The sequence below is a fragment of the Passer domesticus genome, unplaced genomic scaffold, assembly GCF_036417665.1.
Source record: "Passer domesticus isolate bPasDom1 unplaced genomic scaffold, bPasDom1.hap1 HAP1_SCAFFOLD_102, whole genome shotgun sequence".
NCBI classification, from domain to species: domain Eukaryota; kingdom Metazoa; phylum Chordata; class Aves; order Passeriformes; family Passeridae; genus Passer; species Passer domesticus.
Genome location: NW_026989903.1, coordinates 224,468 through 243,238, shown reverse-complemented (window position 1 = coordinate 243,238; position 18,771 = coordinate 224,468). Strand labels below are relative to the sequence as shown.

The following is an 18,771-nucleotide window of genomic DNA, read 5'->3' as shown; positions in this document are numbered from 1 at the left end:
CAGGGCCCCGCTTGCTGCTCCTGCTGCTGGCACTCAGCTTCTCCCTGCTGGCTCCTGGCAGTCTCCGGCTCTCCTCAAGTTCTTCCTTGCAGCTGTGGCAAAAGTGGAAGCTCTGGAATTGGTTCCAAGGCCTGGCAGAGTTGCAGTCCCAGAGCCCTCTGTGCTCCCTGCTGGCCCCTCCATCCCCTCAGCCCCGCCATGCTCTCGCCAAACCCCCAGCCATCTTCAGCTTCTTCAGCCCCTCACAGTCCTCTCACCTCCCTCAGTCCCTTCTGACCCATCCCGTCCCCTTAGACCCGCCACCCCCTCAGCCTGTGCCACTTGCCTGTCACCTCAGTGCCACCATGGCCCTGGGCTGCCCCACAGCCCTCAGCCCCTGCAGCAGCTCAGGGTCACCGTCCCTTCAGTGCCACCGCCCCCTCAGCCCCCCCAGCCCCCTCAGTCTCACCGTCCTTCAGCAGCTCCTCAGGGGACAGTGCCTGGGGCCACCGGCAGCTCCCAGCGCTCCAGGGACACCCGGGGCTGGAACTGCTGCTGCGCCCGGCCTGGCCGCCAGCTCGGACCCAGCCCAGGGAGAGGGGACACAGGGGGCACAGGGGGAAAAGCAAGAGGTGAAAAAGGCAGCCGAGGGGGAAAGAAGTAAAAATGCATCCTAGACCTACACCACATCAATCTATTCAGTTAAGCACTCATATTCCTCTTACTATATAACTGTGCACATTTATAAATATAGCTTCATACATATATATTTCACTCTACAAATATATAAATTTAACTCTGAAAATCTATATATGCCATTACATATATAGAAATATAATTATATCTCTTCTGAAACTCTATATATATCTACATTTAACTATACAGCTCTATAAATATATGCACTTATAAACAGAACACTCTAATGTATAAATGGAACTACAAGCACTGATAAATAGAACCATAGAAATCTATAAATGTATCTACAAACAGAGGAATTCTACCTGCCCAATTGTCACAGGCTCTCCTCTATCTCTTCCCGCCATGCAGAGCAGCCCTCCTGGAGATGTTGGTCAGATGGCATCTGGGAAGCAAAGGGAACACTGAGTCAGTATTGGCCTCTGTGCACCTTTCCCTTGGGCAGCAATTGTCCTTCTACCAGGGACTGTCAGAGATGGCCTGAAAGGCAGACTCTCACTTGGCAAGTTGAAGCCTGCTCTTCAAAGAACAGGGATCATTCCAAGTGTTCAAAAGTGTGTTTCCAAACACTGAAGTATCTCAATAAAGTCTCAGCCCTCACAGTGCAAAGGGCACCCACGAGAGCTTGAAACACAGACAGCCCCAGCTGCCACAAAGAAGCCCAGCCTTGTTCTTTCTCTGTGCTGACAGAGAGACCTCAGTCCCCACTGAAATGGCTGAAGCTCAGGGCTGCTGGCAGCTGAGTCATGAACCAGATCCATTACCTGGCATCTACAAAGTGCCCTCTGCAGCGAGCAGCAGCTGCTCCAACTCGACCTCAGCTCTGGCAGGAAGAGCTGGGAGGGACAGAGCTCCCCACGAGGCCTGCAGGCTGCACCAGCTTGGCTAAGGAACGGATCCAAAGTGCTCCCTCTGTCCTCTTAGGTCTCGCTAATCAGGGCTCATTCAAGCTTCTCCTTGTTTTACTGGATTTACTGTGATTTTTCAATCGGTTGGCCTCTGATGTTCTGCTCCTTGTTTTGCTTGTGGGTCAGGACTGATACCAGCAGACTGGTACTACTTTTAGGCAGTGATTTGGACTTCCACCCTGAGTTTTCACTCCTCTTTTTATCCCCTGTTCCTTCAAGAGTCGCTCAGCCTGGCTTCCCCTGTCATCCTGCAGCAAATTTATCCATGGACATCAGCACAAAATTGGGACACCCAGCTTGGTGACACAACTCCTGCCAGGTCAGGTTTATTCCCTGCTCTCTTGCCACAGCAGAGGACTCAGTGTCACAGCCTCTGGAGAAGCATGGAGGGCATGGAACTCAGGGAAGTTGTGCCGGTGCAGGATTTGAACTAAAGGCACCAGGAAGCACCAGCCCTGCTCAGAGCAGCCACCTTAGACCTCTCTGAACCAAAGTGGGCTCTGTCCTTACCAGGCTCCTCGGGCTCCTGGGAACTGTTCCTGCAGCTCTCGGTGCCAGATGAAGTCTCCTCTGCTGCAGCTCTGTCCACAGGCTCCCCTCCTGACGATTCAGGGGCAACACCAATATTGTCCTGAGCAGAAGCACAGAAAGAAAGGAACCCAAAGATCACTCACTATTTTGCTGGAATCACATCAGGGATACAGTAACTCTCCTTCTCCACTCCCAAAGGACATGGAGCACAGGGGGAACACTGCCCACATGGTTCACATGACAAGCCTTTTAAACTCAGAATTTGGGTGACCAAGGTGAAACTGAAGCTCTTGCAAAATGATCTTTGGGACAAAACATGAACACAGAAAACCAGAAGACACCAAGTGAGGGGATGTGGGGGAGGTGCCCTCACACTCTGACCCTGGCTTATCTCAGGAGCTGGGAGAAACCAGCCAGCAGAAAGCCAGGGGCTCTCCTGGCTGCCAGCACAGCTGTCAGCAAGGGCAGAGCTCGCTCCCAGCCCTGCCCTGTGCTGCAAACCCACACGCAAGGCACACATTTCTGCCTGGGAGTCCCACCAGCCCCACCCAGCCGCTCAGACAACCCATCACACCGTGGTGCTTTTCAGAGCCCTCTGCTGCTGCCCCATGTGTATGATCCAGGCAAGCATTTATGCACCTAGGCTACTTCCAGGATCACATTCATGACCAGTGGCAAAAATGTGTAAATCAGGAGGGCAGGAAAAAAACAAGCCAAAAGACAGGAAAAGCCAAACAACCAAACAGTGTTCCTATTCCACTGAGGAAGTCAATGTCCACAATGAAGCACCTGCAAATTACCTTTGGGCAGAAAGATATTCTCACTAGGACCAGTTCCAAAATATTCATCTCTTCTGCGATTCTGATTCCATCAGAATCCTAAAGATTCTAAAGATGGTTCTGAGCCTGCAATGTTTCCTTTTGTTACGGAATAAAATGCTTCTGAAAGCTGCTATGTGTGAGTTTACAGAAGAAAAAAGACAAGCTACTTGAGAATATGACATTGGGAAATCCAAAAAATCCCACTCCCCTCCTTGAGTCTGCCCTGCCTCCATCATAAATGTACTGCAGGCACTGGGTCAGCACATGAATAGACAGAGAGACATTCTCTGGCCAACACGTATAATAATCTGCACAAGGACAGAGAGCTGCAGCTCCAGCCCAGCCCCACACACAGCTCTGGGAGCGTCCACACGCCCGGCAGGGCTCACACAGCAGCAGCAGCTGCTGCCCAGCCCTGCTTTGCCTTGGCCTTCCCACCCAAAAGAGGCACAGCCCACATCTGCTGCTGGAACAGGCACCTCTTGCATGCCCCTCCCTGCACGGGACACTTGGCCTTCAGTGGCAATTCTCCAAACACTCTTCTCTTCCTTCCCATCAAACACAGACTCTTAGAAGCTACAAACCATCACCACAAATGCCCCTGTAGGAAGGATTCTTCCCAGGAAAAGGAGCACTCAAACTTGGCCAACACAAGTTTGGCTCACAACGCTCATCCTCACTAAGCGGGGGGGGGGGGGGGGGGGGGGGAGGGGAGACTTTTAAATCTGGTGGTGGCCATCCCTCTTCCTCAGGTGCGCTCTGAGCTGAACTGGAGGCCATTGGTGCTGCACAACCTGCATGGCCAAGTGGAGCGCTGGGGAGCCTGGGGAGGCTGCAAGAATCCAAACACATTGATCATGCTCAACACATGTGGCTCTGGGACACAGAGCTCTATTGCTGCCTTGGATCAAACATCACAGGCAGCAAGCAGGAAAAACAGGCAGAGAATATTTTGGACTCTTAAATGCCCCTTCCTAATAGGCTTGACACTTGCTGGCTGAGAATGACAGAGCTGCATGCAAAAATACTTCAAACGGTCACTTTATATTACATTTTGGAAAAACAAGGCTAGAACTCTTTTCCTACCTCGTGGGTCGACAGTTGGGGGCTGGGGCTGCTGCTCCCTGTGCAGCTGCTGGAAGCTGCAGGGCTGGAGCCGGAGCACCTCCCGGTCGAGCGGAGGCAGCTGCCCCCCGTAGAGCTCCTGCAAGCGGCTGGGGGGCCCCTCCTGCCCGAGCGGCAGCGGCCGCTCCCCGTGGAGCCCGAGCAAGCGGCAGGGCGGGATCCCGAGCACCTCCCGCTCGGCGGGCGGCGGCCGCTCCCCGTAGAGCTCCTGGAAGCGGCTCGGGCCCTCCCGCCGGGCCGGCAGCGGCCGCTCCCGGTGCAGCAGGTGGAAGCCGCAGGGCGGGCGCCGGGCGAGCAGCGGCCGCTCCCCGGGGCGCTGCTGGAGGCGGCCGGGCCGGGGGCTGCGCAGCTCCCGCCCGTCCGGCAGCGTCCGCTCCCGCTGCAGCAGCAGGAAGCCGCTGGGCGGGCGCCCGGGCGGCAGCGGCGGCCGCTCCCGGGGCAGCGGCTGGAAGCGGCCGCGCCCATGCCGCCCGTCCGGCAGCGGCCGCGCCCCGGGGAGCTGCCGGGAGCCGCGGGGCGGGCGCCTGCTGCCCTCCCGGCCCGCCGCCGGCCGCCGCCTGTCGGCCGCGCTCCACCGCCTGAGGCGCAGCAGGAGGTCGGGGCGGTCGCGGCGGAAGCAGGGGCTGCTGTAGTGCAGCCAGCCCCGGCATCGCCCGGCGCAGCCGCGCCCAGCCAGCCCGGCACCTTGCGGAAGCCGTAGCGGTAGAGCTGCCGGACGAAGCTGCGGAACTGCGTGGCCCTGAAGGGGCGCGGCACCGGCCCCGCCCCAGCGCCACAGCCCCCGCGGGCGGGGCCCGAGCCGAGCAGCTCCTGCTCGAAGAGGCAGCGGTCGACAAGCAGCCCCCGGGCCCGGCTGTCCCAGCGCACGGAGCGGACGCGGGGGCTGTTCACCAGGCGCCACAGCTTGGCGGGGAAGGCGCTGGCGCTGAGCCCGGCGGGCAGCGGCAGCTCCGCCATGGCTCCGATCGCCGCCCGTGGCCGCAACGCCCGCGGCGCAACGGCCGCGGCTGCGCCGGCGGCGCGCGGCCTGAGGGGGGCGCTGCGCTGGCGCCCGGCGCGGCCCCGGCGCGGGCCGGACTTGGCGGGGACGAGCGCGGCAGAGCCGGGGCTGCGGGCACAGCGCGGGCGGGGCGGCTCCCGGCGCTGGCCGGGCTCCGCACGGCACGGCACGGCACGGCAGGACTCGGCGGGCAAGGCAGGCAGGAAAGGGCAGGGCAGGGCACTGAGAGCAGCGGCGGGCTCTGTCCCCACGCTGCATCCCGTGCCTGGGTCACCATCGGTGACAGGGAGGAAGGACATTGCTCTGTCTGGGCTGGGGAAAGGATGAAAAGGGGGGCATTAGAAAACATTCATTTGGTCTCCTTTTCAGCAGACTGGCTCTTTTTATCTCACCGTGTCTGCCAATCTTTGGCAACGTTGGCACATTTCTCTTGATTTGGAGTCAGCTACAGCAGCAGGAAGGGGCAGCAATTTTGTCAGCATTGTCATCCAAGCTAAAGTGCTGGCCTATGGATGGATGTTGCTTTACCCAAGGAATTATAATGCCTGGACAATAAGATATGTTGTCCCATCACCGTCCCTGGTTTGCCCCTTCCTACTTTGCTTCTTTTTGATACCAAGGCAATGAGGAAATGCTTGAGCTATGCTAAAAGCTGTAGCTGTGCTGAAAGAATCATTTACTTTGTAACAGCTTTCTAGAAATCAGCAAATTTAGCAGAACAAGCTAACTGCAAATGGTAACCACTTGGTGTTTGAGCAGACAATCTTGTAGACTGTGCAGAAATGAGAGGTGAGAAGTTCAAGCCCGAGGAAGCCTTCTGAGCCTTCATCCAAAACAACCAGCAGGAGAGTGATGACCACCTCGTGCAGAAACTGCAAGTGTGCCACAAGGGCTTTTTAATCGTGTAATTAGAAAATATGCTACAATGTGAGGTTAGGAAAGTATAATGTGCCCATGAAGTTAAAAAAAAAAAAATTATAAAACTAGTACTGTGTGAAGAATGGGCAAGTGAGTTTGTGGTGGAGCTATCCCCGTCACTGCTGGTGATGAACAAACCAACACCTGCCCTATGGACCCCACACTATGGAGCACTGTTTTATTACCTACTTTTTGGGCACCAATTAATGGCTTAGAGTTGTGGGGAACTCACGCTGGTGTCTTCCCAGATGGTGTTGCACTTTTCTTTCCTCAGGAATCACCTCTTCCTCCCCCCATCTGGGGAGAGTTCCAATGCAAATGCCTCCTGCAGCCAGCTCTTGTCACTGTAGACTGACAAAGGAGACCTTGCAATGGAGAGAGACTCCCTAGAGCTGCTGCGGAGAGCTGAAGGGGGAAGCTTTGTCCCTCATCCTTGAAGTCTTGTTGGGGAGCTGCTTGTGCTCTGGGGGACGCACACCAATGGTGTTTATCCAAGCCCTGCAGGTTCATTCCTGAGCTTCCTGACGTGCCACAGAGACATTGGGGCTGTCATGTTGGGGCACAAATTTCAGTCTGGGAACTTCTTCAAATGCTTCAATTTTTTTTTCTTTATTTTTCCTTGCAGAATTATTGCCATAATCTTTTGCTTCAAGAGAATTTTTTCCCATGTCTTTAGGAAACTTCCCTCTGCTAGGCTCCCAGATCAGGCCAATTCCCAGGTTCCTTCCCAAACTGAGGTGTAGCCCATGGTCTCCACTCTCCAGCTGGAACAGAAGAAAGCAGAGAGTTTGCTGTTGTGGGAGAGGAGCTTCTCTTTCCTGCCAGCTTTCCCTTTGGGACAGGTCGGTGTGTGCTCATTAGATAAAGGCAGGTTTAAACTCTGGAGTTGTGTTCCAAACTGCTCCCTCCTGGAGCTCTTCTGTGGGCATCCTTGGACAAAAGGCCTCTTGGTGGGAGCTCCCAGTGGCAGGTTAAGGAAGGAGGTTGACATTTCAGGGCTGTGACTGCTGAAAGCAGCTGGTTTCCAGAGGTGTCCAGAACTGGGAGTGGCTCCTTTTCTCAGCTGCCTGCAGAAAAGGAAGTTGCCAAGTGGGAATTTAATTTGCAGAGATGGGCATCAGGGATTTTTCCAAGAGATTGGCTGGCAGAGAGGCAGGTCTGGTGCTAAAGTGGCTGTGTGTTTGTTTTGGTGGCCGGGAGGGTCGGAGATGCAGACACAGACACCAGCTGGAGGAATAGTGTCATTTACTGCAATGCAAAAGTGCAAGAGAGAGTCAGAAAAGGAGAAGCCAAGCAGTGCACCCCAGCATTATTACAAAAGGTTGCCTCTAGTGGTTAAGAAAGATAGATCAGCAGATATCCCAATGCTTTCCCCTTCATCCAGAGCGGCACATCAGCTGGGGGAAGCTGTCCCAGCCAAGCCCTGGAGAGCCACGGCCGGGAACTGGGAAATCCTGCGGAGCCTCCACCTTTGGCGGCCACGAGGCTTCCGAGTGCGCTGTGAGAGCAGCCCGGCTGTGACAGTGCTGGACAGGCAGCGTGACAGAGCTTCTGCTGGGGGACAGCTGATTTCATTCTCCTCTTGGTTTTCTCCCTGAGCCTGCCCAGGGCTCAAGGAGGAGCCAGGGCCAGGTGTGGCCTTGTCCATTTTCCTAAAGCAGAAAGGTGCAGACGGGTTTCCCCAGTGAATGGATGCATTGTTCCTTTTGATAGCAATACTTGGTTAAGGAGCAGATACACAGCACATTTGGTTGGAAGGGTCACCTAGAGGGCAGCTTTGGCTCAGGTCCTGTTGTTGAGGCTTCAGGCAGGATCTGAAGTTCAGCCTTCAGTCCTTCAGTATTTTGTGGTGCAAATAATTGCTGTGCAGAGCTGGAAACAAACAAGTCTGTCTTTAGCACATTTGAGACAGGGAAGAGGATTAGCCCTGCAAGGCCAGGCTAGGGCCAAGAGCAGAAGGCCAGCAGCCTGCATTTGCCCCCAGGGAGCCGTCCAGAGCACAAAGCCACTCCTGGCCAGGGGCTGAGGTGCCCGAAGCTGCCTCCCCGCTGTGCAGCTCTGCAGAACCCGCACAGCGCCGGGTCCTGGGCAGCTGGGACAGCCCGGCTGCCCTGGAGCACAAGGAGTGTCCCAGAGAGAAGCTGCTGCCCTTTGCTTTGCAACTGTTTCACAGAGTCCTGTCGTTAATCCACAGTGTCTGATATGTTTTCCTTTTGTCTCCCAAATTTAACCCAGCTTTTTGAGAAAATTGACTGATGTAGCTTCTGCTGGTGGTGGTGCTTTTGTCTGCAGGTGAGGGCAGGTGATTTGAGCCAAGGACAGAGTCCACTGTTAACATCCCAGCTTTGCCACATCAAGGAAACCACTCACAATTGGCCTGCTGGTGCTGAGCAGTTTTCCTAGTTTTTAGAAAGCTTTGACCGTAAGAAACCCAACAGATTTTCCTCCATGAAGATACCAGCAATAGCATGATGCCAATTTTTTCCACCTCTTCTCTGTCTCTTTGGTACTTTTAAGAGTTCCTCAGTGCCCAGCAGGAATGAAAGGACCTGTGATGATGTGATTTGAGAGCTCTGTTGTTCCTTGCCACGTGAGTGTTCATGACAAGCTGGACACCCCACTCATGGCTCTGTTGAGTTAAATTCATCCCAGTTCTGTGCAAACAGCAGCCCCAAGGTGCTAAGGAGAGCAAGGACAGTGGGTGGGTGTGCATGCACACAGGCAGGGCTGACTGCTGTGTGGGCAGAAGGTTTTGGACTGCTGTACATCTTCACTCTCCCAGGCTGGAGGAATATATCAAATGTATACAAAATAAAAATATTTATCAAAATATATCAAAATGTATCTCACAACACATATTAATTGTTTATATATATAATTTACCATCTGTATATTGCATACTATGTATTTTAATATAGATATTATGATAAATAGAGTATATAAAATATAGACTTGATCATTTTCTCAGCCATTGCCTGTGGGTCATACAGACCATCTCCTGGTGTTACTGCATTTGTGTATTCTGGTACCACTTATTATAGCATCCATGTCCCTGGGAGTTCCTTCAGGGAACTTCACACAAAGGGCTTCCATCATTCAGGGCTTGTCAGAACTTGTTCCTTCCCCGTTCTCCAGCCTCCTCCTGGATTTTGGGGCATCTCAGCACTTGTGTCCATGGCCCTTCCTTCATCCCCAGCCTGCAGCAGTCACAGTCACTGCTGCCTCCCCCTTGCTGCAGCTCATTTGCCCGAGTGCTGCCAAAGGCAGTGGAGCTGGCTCAGGATCCCTGTTGGCTTCTGGGCTCTGGGATGAGCTTCAGGGGGACACTTGGAGCCCTTCCTAAAGAGCTGCCCATGGGATGGGGGGGTGGATTTGTCCTCCCCAGGTGGCTCCTGCTTGGAGTTCTGCTCTCAGTGGAATCCCGGAGTTTTCTCAGCAGGCCTTGGCAGTGAGTTCTGAGCCAACGTGTGGCTCTGCTGCCATCCCAAATCTGCGCTGCCCTTGCCCAGCCTGAGTGCAGGTGGGGCATGTGCTGGGCATGGCCAGGGATTTCCATGGCCCAATCCTGCAGCATTTCCATCTGCTCCTGGCTTTGGGTAGCACAAACCTACACTTCCTTCAATTGAATCATTGCATTTATTGCAGATTAGCTACACCTACACTAGTAATGTACAAATATGCAAAAAACTCTTTAGTTTAAAAATGAAATTTGTTTTAAATTGCTACACTTGTGCTGCCAATGTATGAACATGCAAATATCAATTTAAAATCTAATTTTTTTTGTGAATCGTGCTTTGTAAATATATACAAATATCAACTTCAGTTTAAAAAATTAGTTTATTGCAACTCTACAACTCACTATACACAAATATGAATTGAAGTTTAACAATTAAATTTTTTACATATTATTACAACTGTACAGCCCATATACAAATACAGGAATATCGATATCCCTCTCTAAAGAATCTCAGATCCAGAACTAAATAAATACAATTGTAGAACTATGCAACTCCGTATATATTTAAGTAGAAGTAAATACACATATATTTATAAGAATATATAGATGTAAATACGTATTACGTATTTTATTCCATATATAACATATAATACACGCATAAGAAACATATCTATAAATATACAAATATCAATGGATCAATAAAAAAATCCATACAACTCCAGCAATAGATCTAGACTGCTCCACAAATGTACAAGTATGTAAATATAACTCCAGATGTAAACAGATCAATACACATGCATCAATATAACAATATACATACACAGATACCTACACAAATATCAGTCAATGTATGTAAATATCCCTACACTTGTAACTATCCAAGTCTAACTCTACCCATCCATAAACAGAACCAGATCAGGAGGGATTGCAGCCCCCCATGTTCCCAGGCTCTCCCTCGGTCTCCTCCTCCCGTGCAGAGTAGCTCTCCTGGACAGGGACAGCAGATGGGACATGTGGGAAGCAAAGGGAACACTGAGTCAGTACGGGGACGTTTCCCTTGGCAGCAGCTGCACTTCCACCAGGGAAGAGGAAATGTCAGAGCCTCCCCAGGAGGTTCAGAAGGAAAAGCAGCCGAGGGGCCAGGCTGTGGTGAGCTGTTCACTTCTTTCAGGCATCCCAGTTGCTCTGGGGGAACTCCCTCATGTCACGTTATTGAACCACCTCTGCACTTACCAAGACTGTGGCCCCCAAATCGAGCAGTATTTCTGTCTCCAGCTGCTTGCACCAATGACAGGGAACGTCCTCTGACAGCGCTGGGGCACAAAGTTACCTTCCACAGCTCATCTGACAGGGCCTTGTTCTTCCTCTGCTTCCTGTTTTTCTCCTTATCTTCCACTTGGAATTTCTGCAGCATTTCTTTTTCTTTCCCCTTGATCAGTGCTAAAATGAATGTTTCTCTTCCAAACTTGAGTTTGTTCAGTGGTCCTGTCAAGCGTTTTCTCAGGAGCTTTTCTCATGGAATTGAGTGTTAATTTCAGCAATTTTGGTGATTTTCTGTGTGATTTCTCCAAGTCTCCTGTTCATTATGGCACCACTTAGGAAGGCAGAAAGAGAAAAAGGATGTTTCTGTATGTCAGTCCACTGGTGGAATATTCATGGATAGAGAGAGTGATTAGCTGCATTTTACATGTGCTCCTAACCTGAAAGTGCAACAGGTAACTTGGGGAGAAATCAAAGCCAGATCTCTCCTTCTACCAGCCTATATTCAAAAGTAAAGTAAATAGAGCAGGGTGAGAATGTTAGTGCTCCATTAGTGCATCCATAGATTCCTGCTATGCCTCAGAACCTGATGCTCGGAGTCTTCCGCGTTTAGGGGAACTGCATTTCAGGGAACTGCATTTCAGCAAAGAGAGTCCCTGTGCACAGGCGCCAAAGGGAAGAGGGTCCCACGGAGAGTCGGCCAAGGAACGACACTCACAGCCCTTGTGGCTACATGCTGCTCCCCTTTGTTAAGCAACTTTGGCACATTTATCCTTCTCTAGACACTGTCTCGCACCACTAATGCTTAATGCTCCTTGGTTCAGTAGCTGCATTCACACATGCATGTTAATTACTGATTGGCTGTCACACCATAAGCAGCTTTAGCTAAGGTGTGCCAAATTAGCAGTTCCCACTTGTGTGTGCTTGGCATTTGGTTTCATCTGGGCACCATGCTCCTTCTCCCTTGATGCATCTGTTTGAGGACAGCACATGGTCTGTCTTGTTCTGGGGACAGTACATGGTCTTCAGAGTAACTCTGTAAACTGCAGGCCAGGTTTTCCAGTTCCCACAGGAGAATGTCATGGCCTTGTTCAGCCAGGAATCCTTCTACAGTTTAGTGGCCCCACTTTTTGTATGGCCAATGGCTTTTCCTTGTCACGCACAAACAAAAAAACCTTCAAAAACAAAACCAAAACAAAACAAAACAAACCCCAAAACAAACCAGACGAAACCAAACCAAAAAAAAAAAAAAAAAAAAACAACCAAAGAAAAAATCCAAAACACCCCACCCAAAACCACCACCACCAACAACAGAAACAAAACAAAAAAAACAAAGAAACAAACAAAAAAAAAAACCCGACCAAAAAAAAAAAAAACCCCAAAGAATTACCTCAAGTAATAATAAAAGAAAAACTACTAAGATAAGGGATTCCTTGATTCCTTTTGGAATGTCGCCCACAGAGATTCTCATTTCAGAGCTGAAACTGTACAAAAGTTATGTAAAACACTCCCAGTTAAATGGGACCTACTCAGCCCATGGAGGTCATTCCCAGCAGCAAGGCTCAGAGAACAAATCAGAGTCTAAAACCAGAAATGAATAAAAGTGGCCAGGAAAATTCACTGAAGTGGCCACCAGTGTATCCCCTTGCTCTCTTGAGGTGCAGAATTCCAGTGACTTCTAAAGAAAAAAGTGAGCCCATAGGAAATGCTCTATGGAAGGCACTACAAATTCCAATCCTTTCTGGAGAAAGTCTTATGATAGCAAATGCTAATTTCAGTCCTTTCTTATCATATTTGGAAAGTACTCTCATCTTTCCACAAGTTTCTGCTGAGACCATCCCTGGTGTAGCATGGACATCCTCATCAACCTGGGGACTGTGTCTTATGTCAGAAAGCAGAGCAACAAGCCACCTAAAGAAAAGTGGAAAGGACCATTTGAAGTGTTCCTAAGCACTCCTGCAGCAATAAAAGGGGATGGGATCAGTACATTGATACACCTGCCCCCAAGGGAAGACAGCCCCAACACATAAGGGACTTGGGGGGGGGGAAATATAGATGAGAATTTGAAGTCTCAATTTGTTAAAGCATGAAAACAAAACTTTCTAATGCAGTGTAGAGTGAGTTAGAAGAAATCCCATCAAGGGAAAGATATGTCATGAAGGGGTAACTATGAAAAGTCCTCAGTCTCAGCCCAGCCTGGCCAGCAGCACTCTGGCACGCTCTGTCAAGCAGCAGCAGCCAGCAGGCCCAGGGGAGGCAGCCCAGCACAATTCACCCCATGCCCCCCACGACAGCGTCCCTGGGGCTGCTGCACTGCAGAGCTGGAGGAGCACCCGTGAGCCAGGCAAAAATGGACCCAAGTCTCAGGGTTTAGGAGGTGACATTTTCTTGAACTTGGCTTGAAGGAGAGCAGAAGGGCAACAACGGCTCAGGTGTTCAATCACAAAACACCCCAAGGGCTCTCAGGTACAGGGACTCAACATCGTTGGCTTGGAGACAATGGAGGAATTTGTAGAATGCTCTGCAAGGAAGAAAGGGGCATTCCCAGCCACTTTTGAATGTTCCCAAATATTATCCTCCCTCAGACAATTTCATATCTCTCCAAAAACAAGGTTATGGCATTGCTGGTAACATCTTCACCTTGTCTGCTGAATAAATAAATAATTGGCAGGAAACTTAGGAAAAGGACTAGTCTTCAATGTCCCCATAGGTCTGTGCAGGAATCAACATCTGTGTCCCTCTTGAAAGACTGGTTGTTGTTACAGACTAGTTTTGAAAGTGCTAAAAAAGGGACAGTGTTTACATAGGGACACTTGAACCCAACTTCTCTTTAAAAGCCATTGAAGGACCTTGCCTCCAACACTTGTAAATGTGTTAAACATACCACTTGCAAAAGAACTGGATATTCCTCTGCTCACTGACAAGGGGAAGCCATGATTTACAAGCAGTCCTGAGAGCTGCTTCAGCTGACAGCTTAGAGCAGCCCATGTGCACTCCTCTGCAACCCTCCACAACAAGGTCATTTGGGGACAGGGTTGTACAAACTTCTAGGCCTTCCACCACTTTAGGTAAAGAGTTTAAATTAACAAGAATCATAAAGAATTCTATATTATCATAAAGAATTTCTATTTGCCACAATCTTTTCTTAAAATGAGCACAACTTCATAGTAAAGGTAGAGCTTGGACTTCCATGCTCTAAAGATAAATTTATTTCAGAGGACAAACTTAGGACTTGAAGAAAAGAAGTGACCATGATAGTAAAAGATTTTAAAAGCATAGAAAATTCGGGGAGTTAGAAAGAAAGCTATGCTTAGTAGGCCCTGGGAAAATGTTAAAAGTTGGCCCTGGGAAACATTAGGCCTTGTGTTTGCCTGATCATGTGAACTTGCACCTGTGTAACCAGTATATGGTAAATGATATAATTGTTAGATGTGATGATGTTTAGATATAATTCTTGTTTAATCATAAGAAGAATCATGTGGAACTGTGTTCAAGGGTTTGCGAGGATCACAAGAAATCTATGCTTGGATGAAATCAATGTATACAATAGAACAATGTAAGTTTAACAATTAATATGTAAGTTATATAACGATAGAATGTAAAAACACGTTCATCCCAAACCCATGTCAGAGTCAGATTTGGGTCTGTGCCCCTGACACCAGAGCTTTTCAATAAAAGCACCTGCATATAATCATTCCATGATTATGTGTTCCTGAGCGCTAACAACCAGAAGAAACCCAATCCAAATATGATACAAACAACACTGAGAGAAGGAATTACCAACAGTGAGATTTCTTTATTGTTGAATTTCAATACTATCATCTTTCAATTTCTTAAACTTACTAAACTTCTTTGAACTAATCCTATGTTTGTAAGAAATAATCTACTTCAAAGTGCTAACACAGCCTACTGTTCAATGCTAACTTAAGAAATCCTAAAAAACCTAATCTTCCGTTCAAATGAAAAATCCTGAGTTCAAAGATGTTCCTCTGTTGAAGCAGATGTCTGGTGCCAGTACTCCACTCACTGCTGGTCTAATTCAGAAATGCAGCTCTGAATATGGGCCAGCTTCTTGTGGAGGTACTGGCACCTGCTCCTCATTTCAGAGTAGCTGGGGCTACCCTGTGAAGGAGAAAGCAAAAGAAAATCAGGCCATGCTAACACTTCTGCAGAGTTTAGAATCTGATGTCCTTTGCTTTGAAAAAGCCCCGAGGCAGAGTCAGCAGTTGCCATGGCCCTGCAGGTCTGGTGTCACACATACCTGTTGTAACTGCTGATAATCTGCTGGGAATCAATGACGCAGCATCTTCAAGAAAAAACAAACAAACAAACAAACAAACAAACAAGTAAGAAAAAACCATGAAGAATGTTTCACTACCACCTTAAAATGCAACCTTTGGTAAAACACTAAAAGTACACTCAGTCTGACTCTAGAGATTCTCTTCTCTGTGAGCCACCACTCTTCTGGAAAGTTTGCAAAACAAATCTCCATCTCCCAGCATCACCCAAGATCTGTAATTAAGACTCTCAATAGGCAACAGAAGCAGCCCATGCTCTAAGACTCTGCTTGGGACACCTCTCATAGACAGCTGTTTCTTCATAGACAGCTCAAACAGGGGCTTTTGGGCAGGGTCTTGCAAAAATCAGACCCAGCCCAAGCAGTGTCTGAGCATATATGCCAATTCCACAGTTTCCCTCTGTCTCCTCTGTCTCACTGAGCAGCTCCAGGGAATCCAAAACACTGCTGTGATGAAGCATAGTCTTCATGGCTTTATCCTTCTTTACCTGATAGGCTTTGGAGCCTGGAGTCAGAGACTTGCTCCTGAAATTGTCTGAACTTCTTCATGGTCCTGTCAATCTTAAAATATAAATTCCAATATCCCTCATAATTGCATTGAAGTCGTCCTTGTAGCACTGGCATTCCTCCAAGGAGACCATGATTCTGTATTTTCTAAAGAAAAAAATGAGACCATTTTTCTCTGAGTGAACTCTAAGAGAGCATTTGAGTATGTTTCTAATCCGTAAAACACACATATAATTTGACACCAAGCACAGGGAAATGACAAACACAGACACCCAAGCTTTGAGTCAGTAGCTTTGGGACTGACAGTTTCTGCTTTCAAGCTCATGTGCACCAAGAGAATGTAGTCAGGTAACTCTGGGAATCTGCCACATTTCTATGTGGCCCATTTCTAGTTACTAATAGCTTACAATGTAGAGGTTTCCTTCATGAGCAGGTGGAGCACATTTAGAAATTATGTGTCCTCATTTCAAATGTCAAAGGAAAAACAAACACAGCAGCTTCATGAAAAGAAGAAACATTACTAAATTATAATCTCTTCCTCTGTAGGAAAAACTTAATTGAGTTACATATGATTATGAAAATTCATCTGCAAAATATTTTTGTAAAGGAATGTATTTACGGAGATGAGTGAACTTCTGAGCTACATTCTTGTCTGTCTAAGGGTAAAGCAGAGTTAAAGATAATATTTGATTCTTCTAGTGTACAGCAGTTACATCACTGAGCTGGGAACTGAGGCATTTCTAACACACAAACGGAAACAAAGCCACAAAAACAAACTCTAGACAAGTCAGAAACTACAAGAAGGAACACCCAAAGCACATCAGCTCCTCAGGAGGCCAAAACTCATTAATGCTTAAAGCCACTGATGGGAGTCAAACCTTCTTCAGTCCCTTCTCCCTCAAATCAGCAGGTGTGAGGTTTATCAAGCTCATGATACAAATCCAAGATGAAGTGGCAATGAGAACAATAGATGCCACTTGCCAACACTCTCACACCAATGCTTCTGCTCCTCTGGGCCTGAAGGTCTGGTTCTTATTGGATGACAAAAACTCCCTCCACGTCAGAATGAATTCCTTCAAGCCACCCTGAGATTAATATTTACAAGCAGTAAATTGCTAACAAGTTGAAATTCAGTAGCAGGACAGACAACAACTTGTGCCAAGGATGCATGCCAGGCCTGATACACCTGACTAGTGTGCAGGATAATTTTGAAAAGAAAACCACAGATGCCTTTCCACATTTTGGGCGGTCCCGGAGCAATGTGAGCCGGGGCCCTGCCGCGCCTGCTCCAAAGGCCGCAGCTGCCCCAGAGCCCCAGAGCTGCAGGAGGCCTGGCTGCCCCTGCCAACATCACTGCCCTGACACAAGCTGTGAGCAATTGCCAGGGCTTTAGACCACACACACACTTCTCCCTCCTCTCCTGGAAATGCCATGAGGGGATGCAGCAGCACTGCTGCAGCTGAGCCTGTGCAGCTGCACTGCAGGAAGGGAGGGCCCGTCCAGGCCTCACCCACCTCGGTGTTCATCTCTGCTCTGAGCCTTGGAGGCCCAACAAAACCTGCTCAAACTCATCCTTTCAGCACAGCAAAGAGATGGACACTGCACCCCACTGAGAGTGGCAAGAGTGAATTGCTATTTGACTCACCTCAAGTAGTCTGCTTGGTTGCTTGTTGCAGAGCATGTGGAGGCAATGGAAGGATCTTTTCTTATTCCTGCAGAAAAGCAGAATTTTGACACTCTTCATCAGGAGATCATTAAAAGGCCAAAGGATCCCCATTGGACAGTCTTGAGAAAAATCCTGCAGACCTTTCTTTTCACAAGAAATTATTCAGAAGAAGCAGTAACATTTATTAATGGGGCACACACGTTCCTTTCCACAGTAGCCTGTCCTGGGGTTTAGAAAGGGGGAATGGCCACTTTATCCTACAGATTGTGCATTCCCACAGTGTTAGTCCCAGCTATATATTTTCTCATATGATGGCATGAGGTGTCATCTGTAGAGCCATTCAACTCATGCAGCAACAGATGCAGCTTCACAAAAGACAACAGCTTGAGAGAGACCAATATTGAGGTTCTAACAAGAAATGAAGAAGGAAGCTGAGTTCTTCTCACACCATGTTTTTATCCCCAATTCCCTGCCAGTTCCAGAGGCCCAAAATTCGGAGGAGTGCCTGCACTCTTGTCAGCAGGAAAGCCAATTCCATTCTATTGGGCTTACTGGCACTAAGGCTCCAATGACCTGCAGCCAAAACCGATTAACGTGGCAGGATGGGGTTGGAAACAGCTCTGCACTTGTGAATTGCCCTTTGGCTCTTTCCAAAGGCATTTGGGAAGCATTGCACACATAACCTCAAAGCCCTATTTCCAAAGAAATGTTGAAGAACTACAATGATAATAAAAAGAGCTGCCATAAGGAAAAGACAGCAGAAACAGGAAGGAACACTCAGGATCTTGGTAATCTCTGCTTTCCTCTTGAGGTTTTGTGCCAAGCATCAAAGACCCAGAGGATCCTTTACGTTCCTTATGAGCTTCCATTGCCCTTATTTACACAAAGTAATCTTGTTCAAACTCAGCCATTCTTGCCAATCTTTAGGCCACCTGAGCTTTAATTCTTGAGGAAAAAGCGGTCATGTGATGTTCCATTTGCTTTTGTTGATTTCAGTGTTCAAACTATTACATGGTATAGCAGAAGTATAAAAAGAAGTGTAAATATAGTAATAAAGCTGGAGAGAAATACCAATAGTCAGAGCATGTTGAATACAACTTGCCTTTGCTGTGAGCATTTCATTTCCAAAAGTGCATTTGCTCTCATGGCTCAGTGCACACAAAAGCTTCAGCCTAAGCCCCAACTTGAAACACAGAACAGATTTTTCCTTCACCAGCTGGGCAGAATTTTGTTACTGCCTCCTGATAAAAGCTGCTCATGTGTTTATGGATTCAAGCAGAAATCCTTCCAAAGGCATCCCAAGGCTTGCAGGTGCCATGTGCATGTCCAGAAGAAATGTGGGAAGACCACCTCAAAGCACCTGTCTCTACAAGCACACCAGCACTTGCAAGAGGCATCTGCACACTCTAAACCTGCCTCCACGCCAAACCCAATTTGGAATTTGCAAGGTCAACCTCCAAGAGAGACAAGCCACAGATTTAACAAAGCAACTGAACTCTGCCCTATTGCCTGTGTCCCTGTCATCAGAAATCAAGTGTTCTTTCTGCCTTTATGTTTAGCTTTTCAACACTGTTTTCAGTCTGTACTACTTCCACAGCTTTTGAAG

General features: G+C 48.6%; 2 long non-coding RNA genes across 3 annotated transcripts; both read right to left on the bottom strand.

Moving 5' to 3' along the window:
• Positions 1-77: 77 nt before the first annotated feature.
• On the bottom strand, positions 78-4,111 carry LOC135291682 (uncharacterized). Of its 2 annotated transcripts, XR_010354433.1 has the most exons (4): positions 4,022-4,111; positions 2,094-2,214; positions 449-1,060; positions 78-92 (listed from the first exon to the last, which is right to left on the bottom strand). It is a non-coding gene; the product is annotated as an uncharacterized LOC135291682 (long non-coding RNA). The 2 variants fall into 2 exon arrangements; XR_010354432.1 differs by lacking the exon at positions 4,022-4,111 and having other exon boundaries at positions 2,094-2,445.
• A 10,270-nt stretch (positions 4,112-14,381) lies between these two features.
• On the bottom strand, positions 14,382-16,870 carry LOC135291683 (uncharacterized). Its single transcript, XR_010354434.1, has 3 exons — positions 15,481-16,870; positions 14,957-15,001; positions 14,382-14,817 (listed from the first exon to the last, which is right to left on the bottom strand). It is a non-coding gene; the product is annotated as an uncharacterized LOC135291683 (long non-coding RNA).
• Between the last annotated feature and the right edge of the window lie 1,901 nt (positions 16,871-18,771).